This window comes from Lissotriton helveticus, chromosome 2_1 (assembly GCF_964261635.1).
Source record: "Lissotriton helveticus chromosome 2_1, aLisHel1.1, whole genome shotgun sequence".
In the NCBI taxonomy this organism is placed as follows: domain Eukaryota; kingdom Metazoa; phylum Chordata; class Amphibia; order Caudata; family Salamandridae; genus Lissotriton; species Lissotriton helveticus.
Window position 1 is genome coordinate 360,545,234 of NC_136059.1, and position 27,741 is coordinate 360,572,974.

At 50.7% G+C, this 27,741-nt stretch overlaps 1 protein-coding gene and 1 long non-coding RNA gene across 3 annotated transcripts in view; one reads left to right on the plus strand and one right to left on the minus strand.

The window, feature by feature from the left end:
- LOC144817980 (uncharacterized) overlaps positions 1 to 17,652 on the plus strand; it is a 347,207-nt gene extending 329,555 nt beyond the window's left edge. Inside the window, exon 4 of the long non-coding RNA XR_013607013.1 lies at positions 17,519 to 17,652. This is a non-coding gene — a long non-coding RNA (uncharacterized LOC144817980). The remainder of the gene's footprint in view (positions 1 to 17,518) is intronic.
- Positions 1 to 27,741, minus strand: part of NUP155 (nucleoporin 155) — an 898,957-nt gene that overhangs the window by 230,513 nt on the left and 640,703 nt on the right. The window lies entirely within an intron of this gene.

A 27,741-nucleotide genomic window follows, 5' to 3' on the forward strand; every position in this document is an offset into this window, starting at 1 on the left:
GATCCCCACCGAAACAAGAAAGACTGTCACCCACGCACTGATCACCGGCCGACTGGACTATGGAAACACCCTCTACGCCGGAACCACAGCCAAATTACAGAAAAAACTCCAACGCATCCAAAACGCATCAGCCAGACTCATATTGGACATCCCTCGCCAAGCTCACATTACCGGTCACCTGAAAGACCTCCACTGGCTTCCCGTTAACAAGAGAATAACGTTCCGTCTCCACACCCACGCACACAAGGCCCTCTACAAACTAGGACCAGAATGCCTCAACACACGACTGTCCTTCTACACACCCACCCGCCAACTAAGATCCTCCAATCAAGCCCTCGCCGCAGTTCCGCGCATCCACAGATCCACCATGGGAGGAAGATCCTTCTCCTACCTGGCGGCCAAGACCTGGAATTCTCTCCCCTCTCACCTCCGCCTCACACAGAACCACATTTCTTTCCGAAAGGAACTTAAAACTTGGCTTTTCGATAAATATTTCACCCCTCCCCCAAGCGCCTTGAGACCCTCTGGGTGAGTAGTGCGCTATACAAACTCCTGAACTTGAACTTGTGATGGTGCCATGTATTATCCATTCCAAGACAGGTTTCTCAGAAACGGTTAATGGTAATCTTTCCAGTTTTTCAATGCTCAGCACCGTATAGTCTGCTCCTCTTAGTGCCAAAGAGATTTGTTAGCTCTAAACATATAAATTACCCGAGGTCCCTCGCTACCTTTACGGGTCCCCTTGTTTTATGTACCAAACCACTGTGTGTTTGCTTGGGCACATGTGGGCATATTTATACCTTGAAGGTGCCTAGTTTGACGGAAGGTTGGACATAATAACATCATCAAAGACTCAGTTCTTTGAAAACTCCATGAGTTCTTGGATAAATCAATATTCAAGCAAGGGGAAGTCCATGACTGCTGAAGGCGGGTTTTTCCAAGAAATCGTTGTGGATTTTAGGATCTAGTGGAAGTAGCCATTCCGTATTTGGACTGCATAGGCGAAGTCTAAATATGGTTATGATTTCTATGCCTATATAAGGATCGGGTGATTTATACCTATATATGGGCATGAATCGGGAAAATTACACTAGGGTCCTAAATTCATATACAACAATGTTTTATCATCGTTTATTTTTCACCTGCTAGCTGAGCCGTGTGTAGGGAGGGGAAGGCATGGGAGGAGTGCCATGTGCACTTCTAATTGGGCATGTGTGTTTGACAGCCTGCCATAGGCCGGCCAAACACATGCGCACTCATTTATTAATTTATAAAGTTTTATAGGTTTCTCCAACCCGGCTGTATTGAACAATCAGGTTGGAGAAACAGCACAGGCCCCTGTCCTGAACGAAAAAGCAGCCCGCTCAAGCAAATCCCCGCGCTGCTCTCATAAGATGAGAGCAGCTCGGGGATTGCACAGGGAGTCTGATGTTGCTCTAGTGCCTGCTTGCACAAGGAAGAAGACCACCGTAGCGTGACACTGGAGGCAGCCAGCAGCTTCCGGTAACTTTCCTATTTTGAATTTTTTTAAATTATTATTAAACTCCCGCACCCACTTGCGCTCACTCCCGCGCTCACACCCCCACGCCCCCCTCAACCTGCCACACCACTGAGTAAGAGCAGAAAAGGGTAAGTGGGCCAATATTTTCAAAGGACAAAATCTAATACAGGAGAAATACGATTAGCAGGCAAAAGTTACTGGATTCTTTAATTACATATTTTCAATCCATTTCTCTCATAACAAGCGAAAATTCTATAATAAAATTAAGCTTTTCTTGATTCATGCAATGTACTACCCCTGAACAATCTGGTTTGTGTCTCAGACACACTCTCTAGAAACATCTCTGTAGTTTGCTTCCAACTTAATCCACAATGCTCTTCACACCACAAACATTCCTCTGTTTTGATTTCACTTGATTTGTCTGAAGCTTTTGACATGATTCATCACATATACATACACATCTAGATATACACATATAGATATACATCTTTGCACTACTTTAACTAGGTATCACTGTTTTTTTTTCTGTTCCGTCTGATTATACCGCCCTGTCTACAAAAGGCTCCCATTCGTCTAAAATGTACGCTGTTAATGTCCCTTCTTATTTCATCATTTGCCTCTATAGCTCACTTTTAATTTTTGTGTCTTGTAATGTTGCATACTGTGATGAAATGGGGTCTATTATAGGGTGTGGTAGTGAGACTTCACCACCTAATACATTATCAACCCCCTAAGGATCTTTCAGATTTTGTTTGTTAAATCTTAGCTCAAACCTGGGTAGCTGTGTCTCTGAGAAGTCAGACTTACACAATTACATTTAAACAGCACTAAAACGGCTGGAGAAGGAATACAAGACACTCAGGAAATCAGACACCAACTTATAAAAATAGAAACGAAAAAGATCCACCGGAGGGTTCCAGATATATAGAATTTTTAAGGTATAGTAAATCAATACTTTTCAATAAGCCACGAACAAGCATTAGCAAATGCAATGAATTTTACACTTAGAAAAAACTGGGTAAGTATTGTTGCGGTTACTTTGACTTACTTTAGGTGGCCAACTCTGACAGGGAGCCAGTCAGGGTGACCAGCAGGGTCCGCAGCAACAGCTACTTTGGCGAGAAAAACAGTCTCCAGTCCAGTTCCAGTATCACTAGCTCCTTGCCATGGACTTCTATGGAGTGATTGTGATGCAAGAGATACAGGATGCTCAAGGATGCCAAAGATGCTGTGCGGTGGATCGGGGGTCTTCCTGGGGTTACTCCATGTTCCACAGGCTTGATGAGCTGATCCTGGTCACAGGGGTCAACATCCCTCGAAGTCCTCTTGAGCTTGACAATCGCCACTGGGCTACCTGTTGCCCGCTGAAGTGGTTTCAGCGGTTTCCTTTTTTTATTGCCAACTTGAATCTGGACGACCAATCTGCACATCAATTACTCTCCCGGGTCTAAGCAAACTCAGGGGCAACATTTGATCATTGGGTCCTGGTCCCTTTGGCTGCATGGTGGCAAGGAGAGACGTTCCAGGAATCTGGACTACCACTTCGCCCCAGCAGGCTACTTCAGCTGTTGCGGTTCTTAGCTAAGAACAAGAGGTCAGCCAACTGACCCTTGGAGTCTCTTGCGTCAGATGGGCTCAGAAGTCGACTTCTCCACGAGCATGACACTGCAAGCACAGTCCTTTCCTTAGCTAGCCACCAGGTTCAGCAGGCACGGTCCATGTTGATGCAGCCTCTCCTCGCCGGGTCCTTGGTGCAGCAGGGCAGTCCTTCTTTAGTCCTTTTTTTCAGGCCAACTATATCTGGTTTCTCGGTGCTTGGGGTGGCCTTTTATGCCCTGAAAATGCTCTCATGGAAGGTTGAGGTCACTAGCCAATGAGCTACAAGGTTTGCTTCCTCCTGATGACTAGTTCCTCTGTAGTGTGGCATCTAGCCACCCCAGAAGGCTCCATTCTAGCCACTTACAACATGACAGAACAGTTCTCTCGAAGTTCAGAGCTCTCTAGTCCAACACAAAGGTGTGGGTACACCCCCCTGCAAAACCTGTCACACAAATGGCTCTATATCACTTTCCCTAGTGTCATACTGTCTGTCTAAACTATAGAGCAGCAATAGTCCGATGTATTTGCAATGTGTCTTTCAAAGGCTGCTTCTCCTTTGAAGCTCACCTTTTGGGCCAACACCCATGTGACTTACTGCCGGGGAGAGGTTACACCTCTTCCTCACGCAGGTCACTATTGCGTCCTTTCCCGGGAGTCATTTACACATCTCCCCAGGAGGGTAGAAAGCTGTCTCGGGAATAGACCCCATGTGCAACCACGAATGGGAACAGGAGACTTTGGGCAACAAAGTGGCATAGTTTTTTACATTTGCATACAGCAACAAGTTACATTATTTCGACTTGAGCTTCAAGGCGGGCTCAATTTAACAAGCTGCTTGATATCTTGAAGTTTTACCTTTGTTAGTCTCATTCAGAAATTTGCACAGATAAGTTGTCAGCATGTAACCCTGCTCTCCTAAATACGGCTACAACCAGTGCTGCAGTCCCTGGGATTAACCTCTCACTTAGAGGCCTTAGGTACTTACAAGTAAGTTAGCTTGTGCCAATTGGGTATAATCTAGTGAAACAAATAGATTTTAAGGTCAGGGCACTGAGGTCTGGTTAGTTGGCCTCAGTGCACTCAGAGTCAACAAACCTGCAGCACCAGTCCAAAACATTTGGGGTGAACATAAAAAAAGAGGCATTTCTTTACTAACACTGATTCATAGATCTTTCCCTTTCAGTTTTTATCCACTTCTCTTCACAGCCCCATTTAATTTGGATGACTACCAAATGTCAAGAACACATTTCTTTGAGACAGCACATTTCAATTAATTCACACAGTCCTTTCACTTTATAACTTATGTACAAAACAAAGTAAAAATATATGAAACTTTTGCGTTTCATTCCCTCATCTCCCCCGCTCTGGAACCAGCTCTCATCATATATTTGTTTCCCATCTTCCCAAATTGTGTAATAGAAGAGTTGTCTGAAGGGTTATTTTCTCAATAATGTTCAGCAATTTGAAAGTTTGATTTTCTAATGTAAATTTCACCGACTTCATCACATGCTTTATTTTGAACTAAATGCAAAAATAACAATTGATGGACTGAATGCAGAAGGAGTAGTTTCTGTCCTGTAACTCCAGTTCTGTAGTAGGGGTATCTCTGTTATAGTCATAATCTAGTAAATAGTCCCGCCCATGTGCGAGGACCCCGGCAATCAAAAATAATCTCTTAAATTGTCAGAAAATTGCAGCACTGCAAAGACACTTAAGAGAAAATTTAAAGACAAATAATGCAGCCTATATCCACAGGCTACACTGTCCAGTACTTCAACTAGAAAATTCCACCAAAAATCCACAAACAGCAAAGCCTGTCCAGATTTCCCTTGCTTCAACAGCAAACACCCTCAGAAATGATAGAGAGGAAGGCATGGACAGACAAGCCCCATAGGCTGCCATTATGTGGCTTAAATAGGATACTGTGCCTTTAAGAGAACTTTCCAGAACTTCTCCCAGTATCCCAGAATGCATAGCAGGTCCCTCTCACTTCAGTTCTTTTTGAAGGCGTAACACGCCAGACCTGTCGCATTCCTTAAATGAACATCTCTCTCCACCGGGGAGGCGGGAGGGCGCTTATGACTATAACAGAGATACCCCTACTACAGAACTGGAGTTACAGGACAGAAACTACTCCTTCTGTAGTAGGGGATCTCTGTGTATAGTCATAATCTAGTGAATAGAATGGCAAGCCCATCCCCACACCAAAGCGGCGGTGGAGAAAAGAGAATTAACACCACTATTGTGCGAACAGATTTCGCAGCGAAGCCTGCCCAACCTGAGCGTCTGCCCTGGCATCAATGTCCAGGCAGTAATGCTTAGCAAAGGTATGAACCGACTTCCAAGTGGCCGCCTTGCAGATTTCTGCAATCGGAACATTACGGAGCAAGGCTGTCGTGGCAGCCTGGTGGAATGAGCCTTAGGCTTACCTCCTAAGGTCTTATTAGCTTTTTGGTAACATAACTGTATGCAGGACACAATCCACCTAGAGATAGACTGCTTAGAGGTCGCAAGACCCGTCCTGACCGATCCATAATTGATAAACAATTGGTCCGACCTACGAATATCTTTGGTCTTATCCAGATAAAATTTCAATACCCTCCTAACATCCAGGGAATGTAACTACCTTTCCGCTGGAGATGAAGGATTCTGAAAAAACGTAGGCAAAGTTATGGTCTGGTTGACATGAAAATCAGAAATAACCTTGGGAAGAAATTTAGGGTGAGTACGCATAACCTTAGCAGCATGAAATACAGTATAAGGTTCTTGGCAACACAACACCTGAATTTCACTCACCCTGCGGGCCGATGTAATGGTCATGAGGAACGCCGCCTTCCAGGACAGGTGCTGCAACGTAGCCTTATGAATAGGTTCAAAAGGCTCCTTCATCAACCTGGACAGCACCACATTCAATTCCCATGAAGGTGAAGGGAGCCTGACAGGAGGGAATACTTTCTTCAAGCCTTCCAGAAAATCTTTGATCACAGGGATCTGGAAGAAGGAAGTCTGTGAAGGGCATTTCCTGTAGGCAGTCAATGCAGCAAGATGAACCTTAATGGAATGAACATTAAGGCCAGACTGCGCCAAATGTAGAAGGTAAGGAAGGATGACATCTTCCTTGCACGTCGTTGGGTCATAGTTCTTGGACTTGCACCAGATACAGAACCTCTTCCACTTGTAAGCATATGAAGTCCGAGTGGAAGGTCGCTTAGACTCCTTCAGTATGTCCATGCAATCTTCGGGCAGATTCAAATGGCCATATTGCACTATCTCAGGAGCCATGCCGCCAAACTCAAAGACGAGAGGTTGGGGTGCAACATCAGCCCCCCGAACTTCGTGAGAAGATCCGGCCTGCACGGCAGCCGAATGTGAGGAAGGAGAGACCGGTGAGGCAGGTCCGTGAACCACCACTGTCTGGGCCATTCCGGGGCAATCAGTATCATCCGCGCCCTGGACTGGGACAGCTTGATGAGAACCGTCGGAATCAGGGGAATGGGTGGAAAGCGTACAGAAAGCTGTTCGACCAGTTGATCCATAACGCATTCCCCAGCGTCCCCGGCTGGTAGTACCTGGAGGCGAAGTCTCAGCATTTCATGTTTTCGGCAAAGCCGAACAGATCTATGTCTGGAGTCCCCCACCTTGCGAAGACTTCTCCTAGCACTTCGTCGTTTATGACCCATTCGTGGTTTTCCTGAATCAGTCTGCTCAGCGCGTCCGCCTGAACATTCTGCACACCTGGCAGATGGGTAGCCGTTATCGTCAGTCCTCGAGCCAGAAGCCAGTGCCAGATCGCCTGCGCCTCCTGCGACAGAGTGCGCGATCTCGAGCCCCCCTGCTTGTTCAGGTAATACATTGTGGTCGTATTGTCCGTCTGTACAAGCAAAGAGTTGGTCCGGAAGGACGGGTGAAAGGCCTTCAGTGCCAAGTGAACAGCTCTGAGTTCCAGGAAATTGATGTGGTACGTGGACTCCGTCGGGGACCACGTCCCTTGAATTTGCAGGTCTCCGGAGTGCGCCCCCCATCCCTGGAGAGAAGCGTCCGTCACGATAGTCTGAGTGGGAATGTCCTTGTGGAAGGGAACCCCTCTGAGGAGATTCTCCGCTGAACACCACCCCCTCAGAGACTGAAGAACATGCAGAGATAGACGTATCTTGTCGTCCCAAGATCCTCTCCTCTGATCCCACTGATCCTCCAAGCACTCTTGCAACGGCCTCATGTGCAGCCGTGCATGGGGTGTTAGGAAGATACACAAGGCCATCGATCCTAGTAGAGAAGACACCGTCCTCACTGTTGTGGACGGAGCGGTCATAAGAGCCCGAGCCTTCCGAAGCAGTGATAATCGTCGCTCCTCCGAAGGAGACACGCTTGCCGACAGCGTTTCGATGGAGGCTCCAAATGACTGAATGCACTGGACTGGAGTCGGTACCGACTTGGACATGTTGATGTGCAACCCCAGCTTGTTCAAGAGAACGCACGTCTTCTGGAAGTGCGCCTGCGCTTCCGTGAAGGAGGAGGCCTTGATCAACCAGTCGTCCAGGTACGGGTAGACAAACACCTTGTTCCTCCTTAGGTGTGCAGCTACCACCGCCATGCACTTTGAGAATGTTCTCAGTGCAGACTTCAGTCCGAATGGCAGTACTGTGTATTGATAGTGATTGGCGCCGACTTGGAACCGCAGGAACTTCCTGTGTTTGTGTGCAATGGGCACATGGAAGTATGCATCCTGGAGGTCTATGGCACACAGCCAGTCTCCCCGTTGCAGCTGAGGATAAATCTGATGCAACGACAGCATGCGAAACTTTTCTCTGCGAATCCACTTGTTTGCTTGTCGCAAATCCAGAATGGGCCTGAACTCGTTCTTGTCCTTTTTGCGAACCAGAAAGAACCGGGAGTACAGACCTCTTCCTCTTTGAGACCGAGGTACGTCTTCTATCGCCCTTTTCCTTAACAGGATATTGGCCTCCGCCTGGAGCACGCGCAGTTGATACTGCGAGCTGACCGGAGGAATTCATGGAGGCGGGCTGGTGAACCGAAGACTGTATCCATTGCAAACAATATTCAGCACCCACTTGTCCTGAGTAATTTTTCTCCACTCTGCCAGAAAAGATTGAATGCTTCCCCCCACCGGAGCGGGTAACAGTTGCAGGGGAAGTAAGCGCTCAGGGCCTAGACCCGGCCTGGCCTTTAGTCGCTGGAGTCGACTGATGGCCACCTCCACCTCTCACTTAGAGGCCTTAGGTACTTACAAGTAAGTTAGCTTGTGCCAATTGGGTATAATCTAGTGAAACAAATAGATTTTAAGGTCAGGGCACTGAGGTCTGGTTAGTTGGCCTCAGTGCACTCAGAGTCAACAAACCTGCAGCACCAGTCCAAAACATTTGGGGTGAACATAAAAAAAGAGGCATTTCTTTACTAACACTGATTCATAGATCTTTCCCTTTCAGTTTTTATCCACTTCTCTTCACAGCCCCATTTAATTTGGATGACTACCAAATGTCAAGAACACATTTCTTTGAGACAGCACATTTCAATTAATTCACACAGTCCTTTCACTTTATAACTTATGTACAAAACAAAGTAAAAATATATGAAACTTTTGCGTTTCATTCCCTCATCTCCCCCGCTCTGGAACCAGCTCTCATCATATATTTGTTTCCCATCTTCCCAAATTGTGTAATAGAAGAGTTGTCTGAAGGGTTATTTTCTCAATAATGTTCAGCAATTTGAAAGTTTGATTTTCTAATGTAAATTTCACCGACTTCATCACATGCTTTATTTTGAACTAAATGCAAAAATAACAATTGATGGACTGAATGCAGAAGGAGTAGTTTCTGTCCTGTAACTCCAGTTCTGTAGTAGGGGTATCTCTGTTATAGTCATAATCTAGTAAATAGTCCCGCCCATGTGCGAGGACCCCGGCAATCAAAAATAATCTCTTAAATTGTCAGAAAATTGCAGCACTGCAAAGACACTTAAGAGAAAATTTAAAGACAAATAATGCAGCCTATATTCACAGGCTACACTGTCCAGTACTTCAACTAGAAAATTCCACCAAAAATCCACAAACAGCAAAGCCTGTCCAGATTTCCCTTGCTTCAACAGCAAACACCCTCAGAAATGATAGAGAGGAAGGCATGGACAGACAAGCCCCATAGGCTGCCATTATGTGGCTTAAATAGGATACTGTGCCTTTAAGAGAACTTTCCAGAACTTCTCCCAGTATCCCAGAATGCATAGCAGGTCCCTCTCACTTCAGTTCTTTTTGAAGGCGTAACACGCCAGACCTGTCGCATTCCTTAAATGAACATCTCTCTCCACCGGGGAGGCGGGAGGGCGCTTATGACTATAACAGAGATACCCCTACTACAGAACTGGAGTTACAGGACAGAAACTACTCCTTCTGTAGTAGGGGATCTCTGTGTATAGTCATAATCTAGTGAATAGAATGGCAAGCCCATCCCCACACCAAAGCGGCGGTGGAGAAAAGAGAATTAACACCACTATTGTGCGAACAGATTTCGCAGCGAAGCCTGCCCAACCTGAGCGTCTGCCCTGGCATCAATGTCCAGGCAGTAATGCTTAGCAAAGGTATGAACCGACTTCCAAGTGGCCGCCTTGCAGATTTCTGCAATCGGAACATTACGGAGCAAGGCTGTCGTGGCAGCCTGGTGGAATGAGCCTTAGGCTTACCTCCTAAGGTCTTATTAGCTTTTTGGTAACATAACTGTATGCAGGACACAATCCACCTAGAGATAGACTGCTTAGAGGTCGCAAGACCCGTCCTGACCGATCCATAATTGATAAACAATTGGTCCGACCTACGAATATCTTTGGTCTTATCCAGATAAAATTTCAATACCCTCCTAACATCCAGGGAATGTAACTACCTTTCCGCTGGAGATGAAGGATTCTGAAAAAACGTAGGCAAAGTTATGGTCTGGTTGACATGAAAATCAGAAATAACCTTGGGAAGAAATTTAGGGTGAGTACGCATAACCTTAGCAGCATGAAATACAGTATAAGGTTCTTGGCAACACAACACCTGAATTTCACTCACCCTGCGGGCCGATGTAATGGTCATGAGGAACGCCGCCTTCCAGGACAGGTGCTGCAACGTAGCCTTATGAATAGGTTCAAAAGGCTCCTTCATCAACCTGGACAGCACCACATTCAATTCCCATGAAGGTGAAGGGAGCCTGACAGGAGGGAATACTTTCTTCAAGCCTTCCAGAAAATCTTTGATCACAGGGATCTGGAAGAAGGAAGTCTGTGAAGGGCATTTCCTGTAGGCAGTCAATGCAGCAAGATGAACCTTAATGGAATGAACATTAAGGCCAGACTGCGCCAAATGTAGAAGGTAAGGAAGGATGACATCTTCCTTGCACGTCGTTGGGTCATAGTTCTTGGACTTGCACCAGATACAGAACCTCTTCCACTTGTAAGCATATGAAGTCCGAGTGGAAGGTCGCTTAGACTCCTTCAGTATGTCCATGCAATCGGGCAGATTCAAATGGCCATATTGCACTATCTCAGGAGCCATGCCGCCAAACTCAAAGACGAGAGGTTGGGGTGCAACATCAGCCCCCCGAACTTCGTGAGAAGATCCGGCCTGCACGGCAGCCGAATGTGAGGAAGGAGAGACCGGTGAGGCAGGTCCGTGAACCACCACTGTCTGGGCCATTCCGGGGCAATCAGTATCATCCGCGCCCTGGACTGGGACAGCTTGATGAGAACCGTCGGAATCAGGGGAATGGGTGGAAAGCGTACAGAAAGCTGTTCGACCAGTTGATCCATAACGCATTCCCCAGCGTCCCCGGCTGGTAGTACCTGGAGGCGAAGTCTCAGCATTTCATGTTTTCGGCAAAGCCGAACAGATCTATGTCTGGAGTCCCCCACCTTGCGAAGACTTCTCCTAGCACTTCGTCGTTTATGACCCATTCGTGGTTTTCCTGAATCAGTCTGCTCAGCGCGTCCGCCTGAACATTCTGCACACCTGGCAGATGGGTAGCCGTTATCGTCAGTCCTCGAGCCAGAAGCCAGTGCCAGATCGCCTGCGCCTCCTGCGACAGAGTGCGCGATCTCGAGCCCCCCCTGCTTGTTCAGGTAATACATTGTGGTCGTATTGTCCGTCTGTACAAGCAAAGAGTTGGTCCGGAAGGACGGGTGAAAGGCCTTCAGTGCCAAGTGAACAGCTCTGAGTTCCAGGAAATTGATGTGGTACGTGGACTCCGTCGGGGACCACGTCCCTTGAATTTGCAGGTCTCCGGAGTGCGCCCCCCATCCCTGGAGAGAAGCGTCCGTCACGATAGTCTGAGTGGGAATGTCCTTGTGGAAGGGAACCCCTCTGAGGAGATTCTCCGCTGAACACCACCCCCTCAGAGACTGAAGAACATGCAGAGATAGACGTATCTTGTCGTCCCAAGATCCTCTCCTCTGATCCCACTGATCCTCCAAGCACTCTTGCAACGGCCTCATGTGCAGCCGTGCATGGGGTGTTAGGAAGATACACAAGGCCATCGATCCTAGTAGAGAAGACACCGTCCTCACTGTTGTGGACGGAGCGGTCATAAGAGCCCGAGCCTTCCGAAGCAGTGATAATCGTCGCTCCTCCGAAGGAGACACGCTTGCCGACAGCGTTTCGATGGAGGCTCCAAATGACTGAATGCACTGGACTGGAGTCGGTACCGACTTGGACATGTTGATGTGCAACCCCAGCTTGTTCAAGAGAACGCACGTCTTCTGGAAGTGCGCCTGCGCTTCCGTGAAGGAGGAGGCCTTGATCAACCAGTCGTCCAGGTACGGGTAGACAAACACCTTGTTCCTCCTTAGGTGTGCAGCTACCACCGCCATGCACTTTGAGAATGTTCTCAGTGCAGACTTCAGTCCGAATGGCAGTACTGTGTATTGATAGTGATTGGCGCCGACTTGGAACCGCAGGAACTTCCTGTGTTTGTGTGCAATGGGCACATGGAAGTATGCATCCTGGAGGTCTATGGCACACAGCCAGTCTCCCCGTTGCAGCTGAGGATAAATCTGATGCAACGACAGCATGCGAAACTTTTCTCTGCGAATCCACTTGTTTGCTTGTCGCAAATCCAGAATGGGCCTGAACTCGTTCTTGTCCTTTTTGCGAACCAGAAAGAACCGGGAGTACAGACCTCTTCCTCTTTGAGACCGAGGTACGTCTTCTATCGCCCTTTTCCTTAACAGGATATTGGCCTCCGCCTGGAGCACGCGCAGTTGATACTGCGAGCTGACCGGAGGAATTCATGGAGGCGGGCTGGTGAACCGAAGACTGTATCCATTGCAAACAATATTCAGCACCCACTTGTCCTGAGTAATTTTTCTCCACTCTGCCAGAAAAGATTGAATGCTTCCCCCCACCGGAGCGGGTAACAGTTGCAGGGGAAGTAAGCGCTCAGGGCCTAGACCCGGCCTGGCCTTTAGTCGCTGGAGTCGACTGATGGCCGCCTCTGCCTCTCTTGCGCTTCTGGAACGGTCTTCTGAACTGCTGCTGTTGTTGTTGCTGCTGTTGTCCAGAAGACTGGCCACGCCCTCTGCCTTGACCACCGAACCGACGTTGGAACGGACGGTATGACTTCTTGGTCTCCTTGGGCTTCTCCAAACCCACCACCGTGAGCGTTTTGGCCTCCGCATCAGCGTGCTTCCCGAACAGGGTTTCGCCAGAGAACGAGAGATTGGCAACCCTTTATTGAGCGTCCGGTTTCAGAGACGTAAGGCGGAGCTATGCATGTCTTCGCTGGTTAATTCCGTGGCAGAAACCATGCGCCGCCAGCAGAGAAGAGTCGGCTGCAGCGCTGATGACTTGATTCGCCACCAACATCCCTTCGTTCATCACCTCTTGGAAGTCTTCCCGCTTGTCCCGCGGTAGGAGCTCCACAAACTGTTGAAGGGATTCCCAGAGGGCTCTGTCATACCGACCCAACAATGCAGTGGCACTAGCGGCCTTCATTGCGGTCGCCGAAGTCCCACAAACTCTTCTCCCAGACGAATCCAACCACCTAGATTCCTTATCTGGTGGAACTGTGGAGGAGGGCGTGGTGGCATGCTGTTTGCGCGCTGCCGTCACAATCACCGAATCTGGAGGGGGTTCCACCCTTAGAAAGGCCGGGTCCGAGTCCGGAGCCCGGAACTTCTTCTGCAGTCTAGAGGGTGCCGCCTTAGTCACCGCTGGGGTGAGAAAAAGATCCATGGCCGGTTCTTCCAGACCCGGCACCAGTGGCAGTAACGGCCGAGACAAATGCTTCTGGTGTAGCGTCTCGAAGATGACTGATGTCTTGGGAGTGGGCACCGTCAAAGTAATGCCCAATTTCGCCGCACCACGTAACAGTACGTCCTGAAAGGACACCAGATCATCAATCGGTGAAACCCTCGTGTCTGGCGAATCCGACAAGGTCGGGGAATAGTCCCTGGTCCCTGACCTGGTCCGGGAACGAGACCTGTGCCTTCTGTGGCGCCGTCGAGATCGTGTGGAAGACCTGTGGCGCGAACGTTCCCTTCTCCTGGAACGGGAGCGGGACCTCCCAGTACGAGGGCGCTCCACCGGTTTCCGTGGAGGCGTCTTCCGTGGCCTATCTTGGGGCTTCGGAGTAGGTGTCCCCTTAGGAGGTGTCGGAAGCAGAGGCAGCGACACCGACCTCGGTGGCCTGACAGGAGGTCTCTCCGGCAAAGGCGCGGGCCCATGAGGGGGGACCGGCGGCGGAGGTTGCCCCGCAGGGGGTAGCGGAGGTAGTGGAGGTAGCAACGGATTAACCGGAGGAACCTCCTTCGGTAGAGGTGGGGGAGTCGCAGGCCTTGGCGGCGTATATACCACCGAGTACACCGAGCCCGGTGACTTCTTCGGGGGAGGAGCCTGTGACCCAGACCCTCCAGAGCGTGAGCGACGCCTCCGACGTCCGTCCCCAGATCCAGCGTGACTTTTCGCGCCAGAATCCCTTCTGCGCCGCTTAGGGGAGGCGGAGACCCTCGGGGATGCTGATCTCTTCCTGCTCGACGTCGAGCGTCGTTTTTCAGGTGTGGAACGGCGACCCCTCGACTCCGGCGTCGAGCGCCGTCTCCTCGACGTTGAGTGCTTCTTCCTCGACGACGACCGTCGCCCCCTCGACGACGGACGGTCAGACCTCGACGGCGAGCGTCGACTCCTCCTCGATGACCGTTTCCTCGCAGTCCTCGACGGCGATCTGCTTGACGGCGACCGGTGGTGTCGCTTCGACGGCGAGCGCCGGTGCCTCCTTCGTCGACGGCGATGCCTCGACTCCGACGTCGTCGGCGGTGACCTCGACGGCGGACTATCCAGGCCTCTCGACGTCGATCTTCCACACTGTCTCGACCCGGAGCCCCGGGGAGAAGGAGAACACACCGTTGTCATCCCTCTCGATGTCGTCGTTGATGCAATCTATGTCGACGGAGACCGGGACCTTTTGCTGGTCTTCCTGCCTCGGGGGAGCCGCCCAGAGGCCTCAGCAGGGGCAGAGGGAGCCTTCCCAGCCTGCCCAGACCCACCTGCAGCCTGCAGTCGCCTCTCTTCCAGGCCTTGGAGCCTAATTCTCAGCCTTTCCCTCAGGGTCCTTGTCGAAAAGGTCTGGCAGATGTCACAATCTTCAGGAAAATGCTCTTCAGGGAGGCAAAGAATGCAGACGTCGTGTGGATCAGTGTTGGCCTTCTTCCTTCCACATGCTGGGCACTTATCGAATAAAGCAGGCATTTTAGAGCCCTAAAAAGCCTGAACAAACACACAGAAGTGAAAGGAAACACCAAGCAGCAACTGAAAACACTTTTAAATCCAAAAAGTTTACAAAAACTCCAATAAACCCTTGAAAAGGGGAGAGCTCAATGCACCAGGGTCCTGTAAGCAGGAGCCGGAAAAAAGAACTGAAGTGAGAGGGACCTGCTGTGCATTCTGGGATACTGGGAGAAGTTCTGGAAAGTTCTCTTAAAGGCACAGTATCCTATTTAAGCCACATAATGGCAGCCTATGGGGCTTGTCTGTCCATGCCTTCCTCTCTGTCATTTCTGAGGGTGTTTGCTGTTGAAGCAAGGGAAATCTGGACAGGCTTTGCTGTTTGTGGATTTTTGGTGGAATTTTCTAGTTGAAGTACTGGACAGTGTAGCCTGTGGATATAGGCTGCATTATTTGTCTTTAAATTTTCTCTTAAGTGTCTTTGCAGTGCTGCAATTTTCTGACAACTTAAGAGATTATTTTTGATTGCTGGGGTCCTCGCACATGGGCGGGACTATTCACTAGATTATGACTATGTTATGTTATGTTATGTTATTGATTTTTATAAAGCGCACAGCTGCCCCAGCGAAGGGGCGTCCTGGCGCTTGAACAGGTACTAAAACATAACACGAAGAAAAAGAAATAAGACGACTAACCAAGTACAGAAAACAGGAAAGTTTTAATAGCACGTCTAAAAACGGTAAGATTATTCAGAGCACGGATGTGCACCGGGAGAGAATTCCACAGACCAGCGGCAAGCACTCGGTAGGAGCGGCCACCCATCCTACTGAGTTTACAACGGGGCAGACCGCAAGATGAAGAGCCTCCGATCTCAAGGACCTCAAAGGGATATAGGGGATAAGCAAGTTCGCAAGTGCAGGCGGCGAAGAAAGCTTCATGATTTTAAAGGCCAGGCAAAGCGACTTGAACTTAATTCTTTGCCTGACCGGCAGCCAATGAAGGGCAGAAATAGTGCTGGACATAGAACAATGTCTAGGAAGGCCGACAATGGCCCGCGCTGCAGCATTCTGTACCCTTTGAAGCCTGGATGCCTTAGCCTGCTTTATCCCCAACAGCAGCGCGCTGCCGTAGTCCAGCCGAGATAAAACCGTGGCTTGGACCACGAGCTGCCGTGTGGAGGGATCAAAAAACTTAAGAACCGGTCTTAAGCCTCGCAAAATACCGTAGCAGGTGGCTGCAACCTTCTTCGTATGGCTCGTGAAAGTAAGAGCCGGATCCAGCCAAACTCCTAAGTTCTTTACCTCGGAAACTGGAACGGGAGTGACGCCCAGTTCAGGAGGCCACCACTGATCTCCCCAAAGCTCTGCATGTTTCCCCAACACCATAACTTCGGTTTTTTTGGCGTTCAGTTGTAAGCAATTGGTTCTTAACCAATTTGCTACGGCCACTAGTCCTGCTCGGAATCTGGGGGCATCCACCTTAGGGTCTCCGCTCAGTGTCACCGCCAGCTGCGTATCGTCAGCATATGAGGTCTTCGTCAAACCCCATTGTTTGACGATCGCAGCTAGCGGTTTCACGTAAGGGTTGAACAAGGTTGGGCTCAACGAGGAGCCCTGAGGAACCCCCCGATCCAAAGGATGGAAGGTGGACTGGCCAGGTGGTATAGCCACTTTAACTATACACAGAGATCCCCTACTACAGAACAATGTCATACATTCACCCCAGTATAGAGATCTGAGCCTAAATCCATCGTTTTTTTGCTCACCATGCCATTCTAGTTTGGACCCAGCCATATGCAAATCAGTCTTGACCCTGCGCCCAATGGGAACAGTCCAGCCCGAACTGCCAGGCCGGGTCCTCCCTAGACTGGAAACAAGCATCCTAGGACCGGTTTCAGGCTTTCAGCCATCATCAGCCAGGATAGCTCAACTCCAGTGGCATGGAGAGCACGGGACCCACGTCTCGGCATACCCGTCCCACTCGGGGTGACAAATGCAAAAAAAACTATTGATGGATCATTTGTTTGCTGTAACACTTTTCGCCCTAAGTGGGATGGGTACGCCCAGACGTGGGTCCCTTGCTCACTGTGCCACTGGATTCAAGCAAGCCTTGCTGAAGAAGGGTGACATACCCTGAAACCGGTCCCAGGATGCTGGTTTCCGGTCCAGGGAGGACCTGGCATGGCAGTTCGGTCTGGACTGTTTCATTAAGGCACAGGCTCAAGACTGATTTGCATATGGCTGGGTCCAAACTGGGGTGGCGTAGTGGGCAAAAGAACGATGGATTTAACCCAGGTCTTTTGACTGGGGGAGAAGTTTGCATTGTCAGCATTCCGTCCATCATTTTTTTGGCAGTAACATTATTTTAAACTAGAGTCAACTGATATATGTAATGTACTGAATAAAAGTACTAAAGCAAAAATGTTGAAATAAATAGGCCTAGTCTAAGCTATTTGTTTTGTTATATTGTTTACATGGTCTGCTTTTCCCTCATTTTCCCTGTTTTTGAGGGCTTTCTCCTTGCCTTACCCTAGTTTTCACTGCTTTATCCTTGCTTTTCCCCCATCTTTTGAGTGACTGCTTCTTGCTTTTACCTTGTTTTCACTTCTTTCTCCTTACTCCCCCCCACCCCCGGTTTTTTAGTGCTTTCTCCTTGCTTTTCTCTTGTTTTTATTGCTTTCTCCTTGTTTTTTTCTTCTATTGTTCGACTGATCCCAGCAAGAACCCTGTGACTGGATACCCTCACGAGTGACGTGCTCGACAAATCTGAGTTCATTGATTGACCAAACCTGAGGTTCAGCTGTGGAATCGACATCTCGTGTATAGTTTCCAAAAGTGATATGGTGTTACCCACATTTCTTGCTGCATTTTTAAGTTACCAATAAGAAGAAAACATTACTTACCTTTGGCAACGGACTTCTGGTGTATACTCTATCTTTCTGCAGGTTCCTCACACATAGAACAAACTCCAGGTGTCAGAATAGATCCGGAAACTTCAAAGCAAAGTAGTCGCTGGCAGAGGCGCTTGACTTCCTCAGCGCGGGAAGTGATGCCAGGCAACGCCTCTTTGAGCATAACGTAAGTTTCTCTCCATTTTTTCCCAACGTTCACGGCTAGATTCAGATTGATTGACATCAATGAAGGACTGCAGTACCAGAATAATACAAGACAGAATTTCATTAACATTTCATATGGTGGGCGGATAGGTGTGGAATCTGCAGATAGAGTATACACCAGAAGTACAAGTTACTTACCTCCGGTAACGATGTATATGGTAGAGACGATTCTAGCAGCAGATTCCTTAACGTAGAATTATCCCCAGGCGTGAGACTGGATCCGGAAATGTTTTGCCCACAGCATCTCTGCGCACCAGGGGACGGCACCACGTAACTCCGCCCTGACGTTGTCCGCGTGACGTCAGCGAGGTCACGTAAGTCCCACCTCGGCGCGCTGACACCAGTTTTCTTCGGAGAACTTTTCCGCGCCACAACACGGAGCCATCACAAACAAAACAGTGAGAGTAGGGGAACAGTGTGCGAAAAAATCAGTGAAACTGAAAGGAAAGAAGCGAATGGTGAGGAACAGCACCATTAGGGGCACTGCCAGGCACTGTGTCACAAAGTCATAGAAGGAATAGAGCAGAGCACCGCTCCGAGGAGCAACACTGCAAAGCGAAGGCGATATCCTTCCTGGAAGCAGAAAAAAAAAATGTGACAAATGTCATGGCAGACGACAAAAAGTCTGCAACCACAATTTATAACAAAAAAGGAGCCACAAGCCCAGAACAGATGAGTAACCACAAGGAACCCCAAGACAACACCCTCAAGGAATGTCGTATCCTCCGTAAAGTGCTAAAGGCTGAGGCACAGCCAAGAGACCCCAACCCAGAGGACTGCAGCGGAGTCGGAAACCCCAAGCAATGAAAAAAGATTACGAATAGGCTCCACACTGGAATAACCAGGGTGTAGGGAAGCAGAAGTACACATGAACCTACCTCTACCGTCAAATCACCAGAAAGTAAAGAGTGTAACAAATAAACAGAACGAAGCACCCTGCCAGGGAGGAAGTGAAAGACGGCACTCGCAGTAGACAAGCCACCAGGAGGGAGGCGAGTGCAGTAGACCAAGCTGAAAGCCCTCGCAGAATGGAGAGGAAGGGCGGGCCGTGAAGGAATCTGTGGCTAGAATCGTCTCTACCAGATACATCATTACCGGAGGTAAGTAACTTGCCCATCTGATAGAGACTACTAGCCGCAGATGCCTTAACGTAGAATTGGCACCCTAGCCATACCCAGGGGGGGAGGGGCTGCGAAAGAACCTCACCACCTTGGAAGAACACAGGTCCCCAACAGGGAAAGTGTCACGGGGACTGGGAGGACGGCCCAGCCCCCACCAAGCAGAGATAAGCAATAACAAGGAAAAGGGAAGGCCAGGAGACCACAAACCCTACCCGAGGGGCAAAGGGCATCTGCCAGAAACTACAGAGAGACCGACTGCACCAAGAGAGGACCAAAGGAAGAAAAGAACCACCTGCAAAATCCAAGGAGCAGAGGTGGAAACGGAGGCAGAGCCCGCCGCAGAAGAACACACACACAGCGAAGGGGACAGCGGAACTGGCATCAGCATCGAGGCAGCGGACAAGTCATGAACGGCCCCACAGCCGAGAAGCGCAGACGTGAGAAGGACACCCAGTCGTGCAAAGCTCCAGCAGAGCAAGGGACAAGGGTACACGCTGAGGCCCACGGAGGTGAACCATAATGACCAGACGTGCGCAGCCGGCAGCTGGTAAATACCATGAAGTAGTGTGCCCATAGCAAGCCAAGTGCAAGACAAAGGCAGGGGCAAGCCCAGAACAAGCCCCAGAGAATTACCGTCCCAGTGGCACAGCCCGACCCACAAAAAGAAGTGGGACCGGCCAGCAGAGAAAGAGTAGAATATGTAGTACAGACCTAAAGCTGTCAACCAGAACACAGGAGATCACCAGGAGTATCCTAGCCCCCCTGGACAACAAGGCAAAGGATCAGGCCGAAACGTCAGATAACAAGGTGGAAACACCACGACACGACACCGTAGACAGCATGACAAAAGTCGGTCTGGCGACCCAGAGGCTGAAGGGGGAACGAGAAATGCACAGAAGCAGATATCCCGCAGGAACAAAGGACAAAATGCACGACAGGCAAGCCCTTTAGACGAAGGATAGAAACACCATTGGATACTGAGCAGGACAGAACCTGGAGCAGCGCAAGCTGCGCTAGGACAGAAGAAAAAAGACCGCACCAAGCGCTATACAGTGATGCCGGGAAAGGCGAGGAACCCGAGAAGGTATCCACACCCACCCAGCTTAGGACAGAGCTATACAATAGCTACAAGTACCCCACCTAGGGTATGACACGTCCCAAAACAAAACATGGGAACGCCTCTTAGGGAAACACCCGCAGCAGAGGCAATAACATAAAGGACCTGTGGGTAGCACCACAGATGGCTAACCAATCAGCCAAAAAATACACAGATGGTCCAACCTGAGGACCTATACGGCTTCACTATCAGCCAAAAAACACACACACACACCAAAGCTAAAGGGCTATACCAGCAGCCAACAGTACAGAGGTACCCACCTAAGGACCCTGAAGGCATTCCACACAGAAAACACAGACGGGCCAACTGAAACACTAGGCCCGAAGAGAAAGGTGGGATAAACGCCTCCCATAAGGCATCTGAGAAACCGACAAGCCAAAACTTACGGAGGGGGAGGAGGACCGAGCCCCGCAAGGAGTCTTAGAATGACGGGGTCCACGTGGGTGTTAAATAAAAGAATCCCATCAAAAGGCAGGTCAACAAGATGCTCCTTAACATTCGCCGGAAAGCTGCCATCCCGCAACCAAGCATAGCGGCGGACAGCCACAGAATTCGCCTTAGCGCGGCCGAGAGTCCAACCACCTGGCCTCATGTGACTGAGGAAGCAACACTGAAGGCACGGAAGGAAAAACAGTCTGCAGGACAGGGCCCTGGGCAGGAGGGTGGGAAGAAAGGGAGACTGGATCGTGCGCAGCAGGACGATGGCGGTGGAGGAGCAGCTGAAGCACCGGATCTCACATAGCAGGACGCCCCCAGGCCTCCAGAAGAGAGTTGTGGAGCGAAGCTTCAAATGGAAGAAGCAGCTCTCCTCCACCAGAGCCCTGGTGGAGAACCTCCAACAGATGGTCCGTAGGGATTGGAGTGACCGGGGTACCCATTTGCAAAATGCCAGTGGCTGTGGAAAGGGCCCGTATAAAGGCTACACTCGCCTACGTAGGGCGTCACTGGGGAGAGAGCAATTCTTCCGTGGGCGAAGGATGCAAAGTAAGCTGCCCGTCCCGAGCCCAGCTGGAGGAGGAAACAGCCAGCCCCTGCAGGATGGAAGACCCATGGATGAGTGAGGGGGCTGAGGGGTCTCTGGAGAAGCCTGCGGGGCAACCAACAGCACGGTGCGGAAGAGAGGGTCCAGGGGCTGTGGCCGAGGAGACGGCGTAGAGACCGCCCTGGAAGACGCCGGGGAAAAAGCAATGACGCGGCGTCCAGTCTCCGGTGAAGGGGAGACAAGGAGATGACAAATCTTTGGAGAGGAAGGGACATCCGTAGACGACCCGACGGTGCGACGGCGCCGTGGAGTTCGCCATGGGCACCTGTGTGTCCTCAATCGCCGAGTGGATCTCCGCCACCACGTGCTTTACAGGAGAAAGGGGTGGGGTCGGAACCCCGTAGGGCTGCACCTCGACAACATCACACCTCCAAAACCTGAAGCCAAACTCGTCAGCGCTGGGGTCTAATCCGCCGGCGAGTCCGCGGAGGGCCCAGCACATGGCGAGGTAACCGTGAATGTCTCAGGAAGAGAAGGGGGGCCCAAAGAAGCCTGCAGAGCCGTACCGTAGGCCTCCATTTGGGCCCTATCCGCAGTTCCTTGGCGTTGGGGCGACTAGGGCCCAAATGGAGGCCTACTCTTTGGCTCTGCAGTCTTCGGTGACAGACTGCAGGACTTACCGGCGAGCGACGCCCATGAGGCCTCGGTGAAGGACGTGCTGCAGCCGGGATTCTGGACCCTTCCGAGGTAGGGGACAGACGCGGTGACGAGACGGATCTGGACAAGCAGGCCGAAAGCAATTTAATCAGGCGCTTCCGCCGGGACTTCGGCTTGAGATGCTGACAAGCGTCGCAGTCCGTAGAATCATGGTGATCGCCCAAACACCACATACAAATAGGGTGAGGGTCCGTCGCCGACAACCGACGCGTACAAGTACACGTCTTGAAACCCGAAGGCATTTGCACACTGTTCCCCACGCAAAGGCATTAAAGAAGGCCTGAAAACAGGTCAAGGGAACTCAATCCGGATCCGCGTTGCACGCGGAAAAGAAGGAAACTGATGTCAGCGCGCCAGGGTGGGACTTATGACCTCGCTGATGTCACACACGCGAGATGCTGTGGCAAAAATGATTCCGGATCCAGTCTCACGCCTGGGGATAATTCTACGTTAAGGAATCTGCGGCTAGTAGTCTCTATCAAATAGATCATTACCGAAGGTAATTAACTTTTCCTTCTGATGGATACCTCTTCCTGCAGACTTGTAGAATACATTTCATAGAAATACCCTGCCCAGAAGGAGGGTTGGTGGATGATTAAAGAAGGAAATCCTTGTTAGAAGGACCTGGCAAAGTGCCATCCCGGCGCACCTTCGTACCCAGGCAGCAGGGCTTAGCAAAGGTGTGCAAGGAAGCCCACGTTGCTGCTTTGCGATCTCGGCAATCGGGACACCCATCCCAAGTGCAGAAGTGGTTGACTTAGCACTGGTGGAGTGGGCTGAAATCTCCTCAGGAGGTCCATTTTTAACTAAGGAGTAGCAGATCTTGATGCAGAGGATGATGCAACAAGAAATAGCTCTCTTTTATATTGCTACACAACAGTAGCCAACAAAGAACTGGTCATAAAACCTAACGTCCGTGGTGCGGTCCATGTAGTAGTTAACCGCCTGCCGAGGATCCAACTGATGCAATCGTTCCTATTCTTTCGTGGCATGAGGTTGAGGGTAGAAGGTCGGACGAGTGATGGATTGGGCAAGATGGAAAGAAGTCACCACCTTAGGGAGGAAAGCAGCCTAATTTCACGTATCAACTGGTCTAAAAAGAAGACAGCGAAAGAGGGGCAACAGCTAAGAGGCTTGCAACTCACTGACGCGTCTAGCAGATGTGATTGAAAGCAAAACCAGTTTAAGGGTCAAATTGAAAGAGTACAACTGTGATGGATCTGAAAAGGAGTCCCCATCAGAAGGGTTGGAACCAGATTTAAATCCCAGTGCGGGACAACAAATTGAGAGGGTGGAGAAAGATTGGTCAGGCCCTTAATAAAAAGCACGTCAACAGGGGCCTTAAACAGGGATGGCTGATCTGGCAGACTGAGAAAAGACAACAAGGCAGCTAACTAACGCAAGGAGGTGGAGGCTGGACAGGTTTGGGTGGAGGACCGTCCCCTGCTGCTGCGACAGAAGATCCTCCCGAAGAGGCAGTCCGATTGGAGTATCAATGACCATGTTCATGAGCTTGGGATACCAGACTCTTCATACCCAGCCCGGGGCAACAAGAATGACTTGGGCCCGGTCACGCTTGATCTTCTTCAGCACTCTGGGCAGAAGTGGTATAGGAGGAAAGGCGTATAGAAGACCGCAACTCCACTCGCGATGAAAAGCGTCTCCGAGTAAGTGCCACATTGGAAATTCCAACGTGCAGAACTGTTGACATTGCGTGTTCTCTTCGGTGGTGAACTGATCTAACCAAGGCTCTCCCCACTGCTGAAAGAGACCTTGCACCACCTCCTAGTGAAGACGCCATTCGTGATCCATCATGCACCGGCAGCTGAGTTCGTCCGCCCTGGCGTTCAGGGAACCTGCCAGGTGTAGAACCACTAGGGACATGCTCCGATGGTCCAGTAATGTCCAAAGACAAAGAGCCTCCTGACATAGGGTCCACGACCCCGCCCAGTACCACATGGCGGTGGTGTTATCCGTGAACACCTGCACTACTTTTCCTCTGACTGAAGGAAGGAAGGCCTACAGTGCAAGATGAATTGCCCGTAGCTCCAGAATGTTGATGTGGAGCCCGGACTCACTGGAAACCAGAGGCCTCTGATATCCGCCTCTCCCATGTGGCCGCCCCATCCCAGGAGTGACACATCTGTCAAAACTGTGAACTCTGGTTGAGGAAGGGAGAGGGATCCGCTGTTGACCCAATCCTGGTCCGTTAGCCACCACTGCAATCGGTGTGCGGTGCCCTCCGAGAGCTGGGCGCAATCTGAAAGATTCCCCTGATGCTGCACCCACTGGATCTTCAGGTCTCACTGCAGAGCCCGCATATGCCACCTGGCATGATCCACCAGCAGGATGCAGGAGGCCATGAGGCCCAGCAGCCTCAGAGTCATTCTCACCGAAAACCGGGATAGAGGCTGAAACATAGGTATCATAGCCCGAATATCCCAGACTCGCTGCTCGGAAGGATAGGCCCGAAACTGCAATGTGTCCAGAACCGCTTCAATGAAAAGGAGTTTCTGAGAGGGAATCAGGTGCGACTTCGACAGGTTGAGTGTGAAGCCCAGCTAATGCAGGAGGTCTGCCGTAGTCTGGACGTGGGAGATGACAGCCTGGGGCGAGCCCACCTTCAACAGCCACTCGTCGAGATAGGAGAACACTGGAACCCCTGATCTGCGCAGATGAGCTGCAACCACCGCCATCACTCTCGTGAACACCCGAAGGGAGCTGGTAAGGCCAAAGGAGAGCACAGTAAACTGAAAATGCTCATGGCCTACTGTGAACCGCATGTAGATCCGGTGGGCAGGTAAGACGGGGATGTGAAAATAAGCATCCTGCAAGTCCAATGCTACCATCCAGTCTCCAGGGCAGACAGGACCTGAACCAATGTCAACATTTTGAACTTCTCCTTCTGGAGGAAGAGTATGACATCCCTGAGATCCAAGATAGGGTGCAGGCCTTTGTCCTTCATGGGTACCAGAAAGTAGTTGGAATAACAACTACGACTTACTTCAGGCACAGGGACTCGCTCGATAGCTACCTTGGCCAAGAGAGCCATAACTTCCTGACGGAGAAGGGCCAAGTGATCCTCCGACATGCAATGGAGTGTTGGTGGCATGGAGGGAGGCGTAGTCTCGAATGGGAGGGAGTAGCCCCTTCGGACTATCTACAAAACCCACCTGTCTGACGTGATGCAGTGACAGTAGGAGAGGTGATGGCGGATTCTGCCGCACACAGGAAACTGGTGGCCGTGAAAAGTCAGACTAGGAAGGTTTGGAGTCAGCTGCGGGGGGGGCATTGGTGGACTGACCTGCCCTCTGGACCCCGGACCCACAACGCTGGGTCCCACACACCCCGGTCGTGCAGAGGCTGGGCGGCTTGTGCAGCTCTGTGGCTCTGGGCGGAACGTGGTGGGGCACCCCTTCCGTGGCCACGAAAGGGGCGAAAGGCAGACTGCATGGGGTGAGAAGTTGCGGCAAGGCCTAAGGACCTGGCGGTAGCCCTAGAGACCTTGAAGCGCTCAAGCGCGTTGTCTGCCTTGTCACCAAACAGGCGACGGCCATCAAAGGGCCTGTCCAAAAGGGTAGATTGGACATGCCAGAGAATCCAGAGGAATGTCGGTAGCCTGAGGGCTACCGACATGGAAATCATCCTACCCAGCGAGTCGGCGGTATCCAGCTCACACCACATGGTGAACTTCGCTGCATCACGACCCTCAGCAACAGCACGAGCGAGCACGGCTCGGGCCTCCTCCGGGCACTGTGGCAGCACTTGGGCACCTGTGTCCCTCACCGAATGTGTGTAATGGGCCGAGAGACATGCGGTGTTCACCGACCGCAGTCCTAAGTTGGCAGAAGAAAACATCATCTTCCCAAGATGGTCCAGCTTCTTGGATTCCCTATCTTGAGGAGCTGTAGGCAAAGCGCTTCCTTACGAGGTTGAGGCTTGGACCACCATACCCAGACAAGACAACCAAAACAAGAAACAAAGATGTGCTATGTGCACCCTGCATTACACGCCATTTGGAAATAGACCACTTTGGGGAATCATACCCGACCACTACTTTACCTCATCGGGGGATGAGAATGATTGTTTAGACGTCAACAAATTTAATTAGAAGGAGCCCCAAAGAAGTACCAAGTGGGTTGAAACGCGTTGGCTATGGCTACAATCAAAATAATTTGATCAGAAAATGAATAATCAAACGGAAATTGTATTCAGGAGTGGTGTCGTCAGGCAATCATCTTATCCACAGGAGCCCCTGTGCAGGGCTTGGATCAGGAGCCCAGAAGGACGTCAGCAAGGGCCTCATTAAAAGGTAGCAAGGGCTCAGAAGAGGCTGCTGCCGGCTGAAGCACTTCAGTCAGGAGGTTAGTCCTGACTGTCACCGTAGGAAGCTCAAGGCCCAAGGCCTCAGCCGCCCTACGCAACACCACAGCATAGGAAGCCCCCTCCTCCGTAGCCACGGTAGGGGGAGAAAGCAGACCACTGGCATCCACTAACTCCTCTCTCCAATCGGGCTTTTCATGCTGGTCTGCCAGAGGGTCAACAGGCTTCCCAGTCCTCCTCACACTCCTCTGGCTGCCACTAAGGGCGATAGGGAACGCAGGGAATAACAGTGATACAAAAGTACCGGTCGGCGCAGGTGCGGACGTCGGTCGACGTCTGTACGGCATCTAGTCCAAGTCGAGAAGGAGGCTGAGGTCGACGCCGGCTGGGGGCACAACCAGCATCGGAGGCATCGTCAGAGGAATCGCCGCCGGGGAAGATACAGTGAGGTTGGCGGCCTACAGCCCCTAGCCGAGTCAGTCGGGCTGCCCGTTGATGGAGTGGAGGGCTTCGTAAAAAGCACAAAGCTGGGCAGGGGACGCTCCGGGTCCCGGAAGGGGGGGGGGGTGAGAAGGGCTGAACCGTCCCAGCAGGCTCTGAGGGTGGAGCTGGAGCATGACAACCCTCCGTATCCGGCGTCGCATCGGCTGACTGAAGGGGAGAAGGCGAAGAGCGATGATGCTTCTTCGCCTTCTTCCTGTGCTTCGACTTACCTGATGAGGAAGACTTCGATGATGAATGGTGGTGGTGGTGGCTCCGCGACTGGTCACACGATCTTCCCCTCGACCGGGGTCTCAAATGGCGCAGGCAGATTGCCGAGCCTCCAAAAGCTTTTGGAACCGCTCCAGCAACGACTGTGGGTTCAGGGCCTGGCAGTAGGAGCACGACTTCAGGTCGTGGTCGAGCTCCAGGCACCAATGGCACACAAGGTGCGGATCGGTGACCGACAGCTTGTGATAGGAGTCACAAGGCTTGAAACCGGGTCGACGACTTGACATCCCTCGTACACTAGGAGTCATAAGACTTTAAAAAATGGAGGTCCAATGAAGCAATTGCTGACTCAGGTAGGGTAATGTATCTGTTGGTCTACTATTTAGCATTCTCCAAGGAAGACATTTTATTTTCAATCCTTAGTGGGGATTTCTGAAGGTCCTTTAGCACCTCTAAAAGCACTGTTTCTCAATGAGTTAAATAAGGCTTAGACATGTCTGCAACAATAGAAAAAGAATCTTTGAGAAGGACAAGAGAGTGACTGCCGGTATCCTTTACCCTGGCCCACTGTGCGCACCCCCCCGTTCATCATCACTTATATAGGGGGTGAAAACCATACCTAACTAGAGTTACCTGTTCTTTCCATTATATGTGAACACTTTCCCTGATCTCCTTTGTGCCACAACCGCAACAGTGGTTTTCTCGCACTGCAGATGCTCTAGATCTCAATCCTGGTCATAAAAGAGCTGCCAGCACACATACATGATTGTCTTATTTGCTGAGGCACACGTCAAAATCTACTGCTAGCTCAGGGTGATTTCAAGGCAGGGGAGCACGCTCTCCAAATGTGCAGG